The sequence below is a fragment of the Crocuta crocuta genome, unplaced genomic scaffold (genome assembly GCF_008692635.1).
Source record: "Crocuta crocuta isolate KB4526 unplaced genomic scaffold, BGI_CrCroc_1.0 scaffold143, whole genome shotgun sequence".
NCBI lineage: Eukaryota > Metazoa > Chordata > Mammalia > Carnivora > Hyaenidae > Crocuta > Crocuta crocuta.
Window position 1 is genome coordinate 80,514 of NW_027529175.1, and position 7,785 is coordinate 88,298.

Here is a 7,785-nt window from a genome sequence, read left to right on the forward strand (position 1 = left end):
GCTGAGCCTGGAGTTACAGGTGTAGCCCTCCCTGGCAAGTGCACTGTCCATCGGGAGGGTGGGACAGACCCCAGTCACAGGTAACACAGGTATAATATGGTCCCCCCGCCCTTGGAGGGCACCAGAGAAAGAGAGAAAGTGATGGGTGAATCAGGAGGGCTTCAGGGAAGAGGTGACTTCTCACAGGAGGGTTTCAGGAAGGGCATACAGTAATGGAGGGCAGTACGGTGGGTAGTTAGGGGAACACCCTTTGTCCGGAGTGATAAACAGGCTGCAGCTCACCTGAGGGTTGAGAGACCTTCTGAAACTAAGTGGACATTCATGGGGGAAAGAACGCAAGGACTGATCAGCAATTCATTCATTCATTCAGTCATTCAGTCATTCAAGAAATATTTCTTGAGGATCTACTATGTGCCAGGCACAGTCTGGGGATCCTGCGGTTCACCTTCCGTCTCAGCGGAGGGAAACAGGCAACAGAACAATTAATGAGGCAAATACATGGCGTGCCAGACGGGAAGAAGTGTGAGCAGGAAGGATAAGAAGGTGGGAGGCAGGGAGGGCGGGGCTTCGACAACTGAAGGGCGAGTTCAGGCTGCGTGGGAGCTGAGACAGCAGGCACTGAGGTTGGATGGGCGAGGGCTGAGATGAGCAGTGATGCATCTGAAACGGGCCCAGTGGAGCAGGCAGCCAGACGTGGGAGTCTGAAGTCCAGGTCCCAGCTGGGGACACACATTTGGGTGTCATTGGCTTGTGGATGGCAATTAACCTAAGAGATCGGATGAGATCACCCTGGGAAGGGATGTAGACAAAGAAGAGGTCCAAAGATTGAGCCCTGGGCTCCCCCTACCTTTACTGTTGGGAGAGATAAGGGGGGGGGGGACCAGCCAGGCAGGAGGGGGCGCTCAAGAGAGTGGGACAGATATACTTCCTGCAGAGAGGAGGGTGCAAGTCTGATGGGAAGGGGTTAGGCTGGGAACCGGGGAGAGAAGCTTATTAAAAGGGCAAGTCAACACAGCTCTTCCCAGGAGGGTGGCGATACAGGGGAGCGGCAGTGGTGCCCTGAGACCCAGGCAAGGGGCTCGGAGGGACCCACGAGTCATCCTCCTGTCCCCTTCCCCAGTGGTGGCCAAGGGTAGCCATTTGCTGCGAGGGTGGGGGACGGTGGACAGAGCTTGGTCTGGGCTGGGTGTCCACACGCCAGGTGCTCAGGGCTGGTCAAGGTGTGGGGGGAACCGAAAGTGAGAAAAGAAGGAGGCTGGGCTGGAGACCAGCGCCAAGGCCACGGCCATGGCCAAGGCTGGTTCCCCGCCTGCCTCCGTGTTCCGGAAGTGGGAGAATTCTGAATCCAAATTCTTCACCAAGAAGATCTACTTCTCTCTGTCTTCTCTGAACTGAGAGCAGCTCTCCTGCATCCGCATCCCCTGAAAATGGTCGCCTGTGCAAAGTTCATCTCCGCCTACTTGGTCACAAGCGCCGCTCAGCTGTTGAGCCGATCACTGTCTGCCTTGGTGCTAAAACTGCCGGAGACACTGACAGATGAGAGCCTCAGCAGCTTGGCAGCCCCACGTCTCCTGACCTCACTTATTCCCTGCCGCAGCTTCTTCTTTTGTTTTTTTTTAATGTTTTATTTATTTCTAGGAGAGAGAGACAGCGTGAGCAGGGGAGGGTCAGAGAGAGAGGGAGTCACAGACCGAAACAGGCTCCAGGCTCCGAGCTGGCAGTCAGCACAGAGTCCGACGCGGGGCTCGAACCCACGAACCGCGAGATCATGACCTAAGCGAAAGTCGGACGCTTAACCAACTAAGCCACCCAGGCGCCCCCCCGCCACAGCTTCTGAACCAGAGCTATTTTACGGGGTATGGACACAGCAGCCACGTTCATTGGGGCCCGGGCTGCCACGGTACGGGTGGCTGGCTCTGGGGCTGGAATTGGGGCTGTATTTGGGAGCCCCGTCATTGACTATGTCAGGGACCTTTCTCTGAAGTAACAGCTCTTCTCCTACAACATTCTGGGCTTTGTTCTCCAAGAGCCCACGGGTTCTTGCGACCATTGGTGGTCTTTCTCCTCTTCGCCACGTGACAGAGCCGTCTCCACCTCCCGTGGGTCTGTCTCCTCTGCCTTGTAGGTTCCTTTTCCTATACTTCCCCAGGCAGCCTGGGGGAAGTGGGTGGCTCAGGGTTTAACAGAAGGAAGACAAATAAGTACTGCGTGAGTAAGAAAAAAAGAATAAGATCTACTTCTCAAGTAGAAGGAGCCTATATTTGACTTCACGAGTGTTTTTTTTAAATATTTTTATTTATTTCTAGGAGAGAGAGAGAGAGCGTGCACAGGGGAGGGGCAGAGAGAGAGGGAGATACAGACTCTGAAATAGGCTCCAGGCTCTGAGCTGGCAGTCAGCACAGAGCCCGATGCGGGGCTCGAACCCACGAACCGTGAGATCATGACCTAAGCAAAAGTCGGACGCTTAACCAACTAAGCCACCTAGGCACCCCAACTTCAGAAGTGTTTAACGTGTTTATATTGCTTGGATATTTAGACCTAAGAGTATGCCGACTTCCCTCTGGACTCCTAATCCAGGCCTTGCCACGCTTGGGGTTGACCTTGGAGCAGACAGCATGAGTGGTGGGGTGAAGACAGGGCTGTTTTTTGGTTTGGTTCAGGTTTTGTTTGTTTTTTAAGATGGCAGAAGAACTAGCATTCTCGCCCAGAGAATGAGCCCAGAGAGGGGAAATCACTGGTATGGGTTGAGTGCGGATGGCAGGAGGCATGGGGTTCAGGGCGCTCATGAAGGAGACTCGCAGGTACCCCACCACCATCAAGACCAGGAGGGAAAGCAGCCTGAGCCAGTGCCGGGCCCAGCAGGAGAGTGGGCGGAGCACGTAGACGTTTTCCCATGATCCCTTCCGTTATTTCAGTGCAAAAGCAGCAACACCACGGGCTACAAATAAGAGAAGAGGGCCCTGGAGGTTTGTGGAAGGAGGAGAAGTGTGAAAGAGCCCTTGTACATAGAGGGGGAACAAGGGGACCAGAGAAATGTAGCTGCACTGCCCAACAGAACTCTGCAGATGCGTTTTCCAAGATGGCCGCAACAATATCTCCCATCCCACAAGCACTTCTAGAACCTTCCATTCCCCCACTAAAGAATGAAGCCTAATTTCCCTCCCCTTGAAGGGAGGGCAAGTTGGTGACTCACTCCTTAGCAATGGAATACAGTGGGAGTGCTGTCCTAACACTCTTGAAGCTACTACGGGAAACACTTCCATGTTGTAGAATACGCCTGTTGAAATCCTGAGCCGCCATGCTGTGAGGAAGCCCACACTAGCCCATGTAGAGAGACCACATGGGAAGGCTCTGAGGCCATGGAGAGAGAGAGAGAGAGAGAGATGTCCTGCTAGTGCCCAGATGCTTCAGCCTAGCCACCATGTGACTGCCACTCTGTGAAACCCTGAACAACCCAGCTGATCCCCTCCCATATCCATGACCCACAGAATCCATGAGAGATAACAAAATTATAGCTGTCTTAAGCTTTTACTTTATGACCCACAAGGAGCTCATTGGAACAAATACCAAGGGCCAACTTGAGATTGATGGTCATTAATTTAAGGTGACATCCCTTAGCCTGGCAACACCCAACACATTTCTGTAAGGACAGATGGCTAGACAGTTGCCACAAGCTTCCCTTCCTGCCTCCAGGGAGGAGTAGAGGGTGAGGAGGAGATGTGGAGGGCACTGGGTCCTGGATGTCAGGGCAAGGTGTTTGGACTTGACAGTGGAGACTCCTGAGAGCAGACTCCACCTTCCATGCTCATGAAAGGACCGCTCCAGTTTTAGCAATACAGAACACAGCTGCCATTTTCAGATGGGTTAGGGTGGGGGAGGAGAGGAGCCTTCCCAGAGGCCTGGGGACTCAGCAGGCTGGGTCCTAAGCCCTTCCCATCTGCCGGAGGCCTTAGGCACACAGCCAGCGGAGTAGGGGAGGGGTGGAGAATGGCGAGCCTTGGTGCTCCCATCTGGAACATCCATATGAGGCCTCTAAGTGGTGCTCCGCCTGAGGCTAAGGAGGCCACAGGGATGTATTATGACACAAGCATGGCCTGCATTGCCGGGGGCTCCATCCTGTAAGCTCGACATGAAGGAAGAGGACTGGAGGGCTGGCCCTCATTATGCTACACGCTTTGTGCACAATTTTTCAGTTCCAAGTTACAGAAAATCCAACTTGAGGTGGCTTTAAAATCTGTGGGCTATGCAGTAAGTGAAAAGGAAGTGGGTATTTGAGGTTTTGGGCAGAGACCCAGCCCTGCAAACCGGGTGACCGGCCCTGATTTCTCTGCCTCCATCTCTAGGCTCCATGTTCTTGCATTTGCTCCTTTCCCAGGCTGGCTCTCCCCTGGGGGGTCTCAGTATGGCCCCCCCGTCATGTCTGGGTCTGGCTTCTCTCCATATTCAGCGGAGAGGGAGAGAAAGTCTACCTCCTGGGGAGTTTAAGTAGAGGCCACTGCTCTGATTGGACGACTTGAGTCATGTGTCCAACGCTGAACCAATCACAGTAGCCATGAGATAGGATACAGTAATTGGTTTAAACCCATCAGGGCCCACCGGGAGCATGGGCCATGATTACCCCATCCAGGTATGGGCTGAGAAAAGTGGGCGGCCCTGTCAGGAGGGAGGGGAGGTAATGGATGCCAAGGGAGGAGCCACTCAATGTCTGCTACTGTAGGACACACTCAAGAATGAGAAACAAGGACTCAAGGCATGCCCTTCGGTCCGCCAGGCAGAACCTTCTAGAGACGCGTGCTCTGTCAGAGAGGAAGTGGTTGAGCACCGGAAAGGGAAGAATCTCCTATCAAAGCTATTTTCAGTGACATCTGCCCATCTGGCCAGCCTGAAGCCCTGGGATGGGGAGCGCCCGTGTTGGCCAGAACCCAGGGCCTGCCTGGGACACTTGGGCAGCTGGGGACTGAGTAAGCTGGGAAAAGTGCAGGCTGGGGTGGGAGGGGGTGGGGGAGCCATCTGACTCTTCCCTAACACCAAAAAAGGGAACAGGAAAGGTCAACTTAGGCGCCAGGAGGGATCCATACAAGGAGCATGACAAAAGCAGACAGCTCTGTCCTCTGGGCTCCGCTCAGCTGGGCCCTTCCATACCTTGCTCGCCCAAGAATCCAAGGGACCGAGACTGGGTGGAGATTACCCCATTGCTCAGATGAGGACACAGAGGCCCTGAGATATGCAACTCACCCAAGGTCAGGCAGAGAGGTAGGGCACAGCCAGAATATGAACTTGAGCTCTCTCAGGATAACCCCCCTCCCCTCCCCCTCCCGGTAGCACAGCTCAGAGTCAGGCCCTTCCTATAGACAGAATAAGGTGACCATGAGGTCACTGGTTGGGGGGGACATTCAGTCCCCTCACGGCCCCTACTGTCTGGCAATCCAGGGAGATGGAGAAAAGGGGGTTGCAGGGTCCAACTGGCCCAAGTTCAAATCCTGCCTCTGCCACTCTGACTGTGTGAACTTGGGCGAGTTAGGGTCCTCATTTGAAGACAAAGGAAAAAATGAACACTTCCCTAGAGGCCAGAGGGAGGAGTGGCTGACATCACATATGTAAGGCAGAGGGCGGCACGTGGTGAGTCCTCCCATCGTGGAACGAGTTTGTAATGTTTAGTTACAGTGTCATAGTAGGAACGCTATGAGCCGCTGAACCCAACGCTCAAGCCGGAGGGTACGAGACTCTTCCAAGCAGACGCTGAGAAACAGAATGGGGGTGGGGCTTCAGTGAGAAACGAACCCTTGGGCACAGACGTGGGGGGTCCTTGCTTTCTGGGAGGGAGTCAGGCCCAATTCCAGCGCTGGAAGTCCAGACACTGCAGAAACGGTTTCCCCCCTTTCCCCGGGGACTGAGGACCTGAGCAGGACTTTCATCCCCTGAGCCTGGACTCAGCAGGGGCCAGGAGGCTGCACACAGGCGGTCATTGTCCATCCTGCCTGGGGCAGATCCCGCAGCTGCCTGCCCATCTGGGGCGCAGGGTCTTCACGGACCAGCCCAGCCGTGTGTGTGTATCCGTGGGGGGGTGTGTTTGTCCCCCAGTTGCCACTGGAGACCCAGATTCCACCACTGGGTACTCTGTCCAGTGTCCCGACGGTGACCCCAGAGCATCTCCGTCCAGCAGGCCTGGGTGGGGCCGGAGAGGACAAAGCCGCCTTTTGCTGCTGGTGGCCGGGTGGGCAGAGTGCGTCAGCCCATCAGCCGGCCAGGGGGACCTGGAAGTCAGCCTCGTTGCCCACCCCCAGCCCCATCACCACCCGCAGCTTGTTTTTGTCATGACATGATACAACAGATGCTGCTTGTCGGTTCTGCTGCTGAAGTGTTTCTAGACCCCGGCCCCTGCCGTCCACCCGCTCAGCCACCGCCCTGGGCAGCATCTCCGCGGTGGTCCTCCCTCCTGGCTGGCCCTCTGTCCTCCCCCTCAGCCCCGCGGGAGCTTTTAGAAATGCAGGTCAACCACCTCCGTCCCTGGTGTCGGATCCATGGCGTATTCACAAAACAAAACACCTGACAGAGAACTCACCGTCCAAAATATATAAAGAACTCCTACAAATCAATAAGAAAAAGAGAGTCAACAAGGAAAAGCGGGCGAGGGGTTACAAAAGAGGGTCTGCAAGTGGCCGGCACACACACAAAGGCATCGTTAAGCACGAGGGGAGGGCAAAATAAAACCACGATGAGGTATCACTGCACACCCGCCCAAATTGCTAGAAAGAAAATTCGAGAAAATATCGAGGGCTGGTAAGGGTGTGGAACAGCTGGGATGCCCAGAACACCGGTGCCCCAGGGAACATCTCTGGGACAACGACTTCGGAAAATGGTCCTGCACCGTCTACAACGGCTGAACGTGGGCCTCCCCTCTACCCGGCAGGCCCACCCCTGCGTCTATGTCCAATAGACTCGCATGCATATGTCCCTTGAAAGACAGGCACACGGTCCTCTGCTGCAGCTTTATGCATGGCGGCCAAAGCCCAGAAATAACCCGAATATCCATCAGCAGGAGCACAGGGTAAGAATCGGGCGCACCTCATGCCGAGAGGCGGAAGCCGGACACAGAGGAGTCGACGCCGTGTGGTTCCATTTATGTGAACTTCAAAAACAGACCACAGGGCGCTGAAGTCAGGATGGTGGTTATTTTGGGGGGAACAGGAGACACATGTCTCAGAAGGCACAGGGGGGTTTCTTGGATGCTGACAATGTCTTGTCTCTTGATCCAGGCACGGGTCATGCTGGTGTGTTTAACGGATGCGAAAACTCATCCAGCCGAGCACGTAATGATATAGGCATTTTTCTTTACACATTTTACTCTTCAATAAAAAGTTAAAAAAAACTCGAAAAGAAAAAGCAACCTCCACCTCCATTGCCCAAAGTCTTCCATGCTGGTTCCCAGCAATTTATTGTTGGGCCCGTGGACATTGCACGTGGTTCTCTCTGCCTGGAGCTCCCTTGTCCGGTTCGGAGTCACCGCCACCACCAGGAAGCCCTCCCTCCTGGCCCCAGCCAGAAGCGGTCTCTCTGTCCTGGCGGAGAAACCACAGCCACCTTCGTTTCAGCCCCTAGTCCTCTGACAGTTATTCCGCAGTATTTACTGAACGCTTGTGAATAAACAGTCACGAGTAACAGGTTACACGCTTAAAAAAAATTAAATAATTGCAGAAATAGACAGTGACAAATTGCAATAAACATCCCGAAAGGGAAGTCTAGACAGTCAGCGGAGAGCAATGCTGGGGAGGGGGGAAGGGGAGG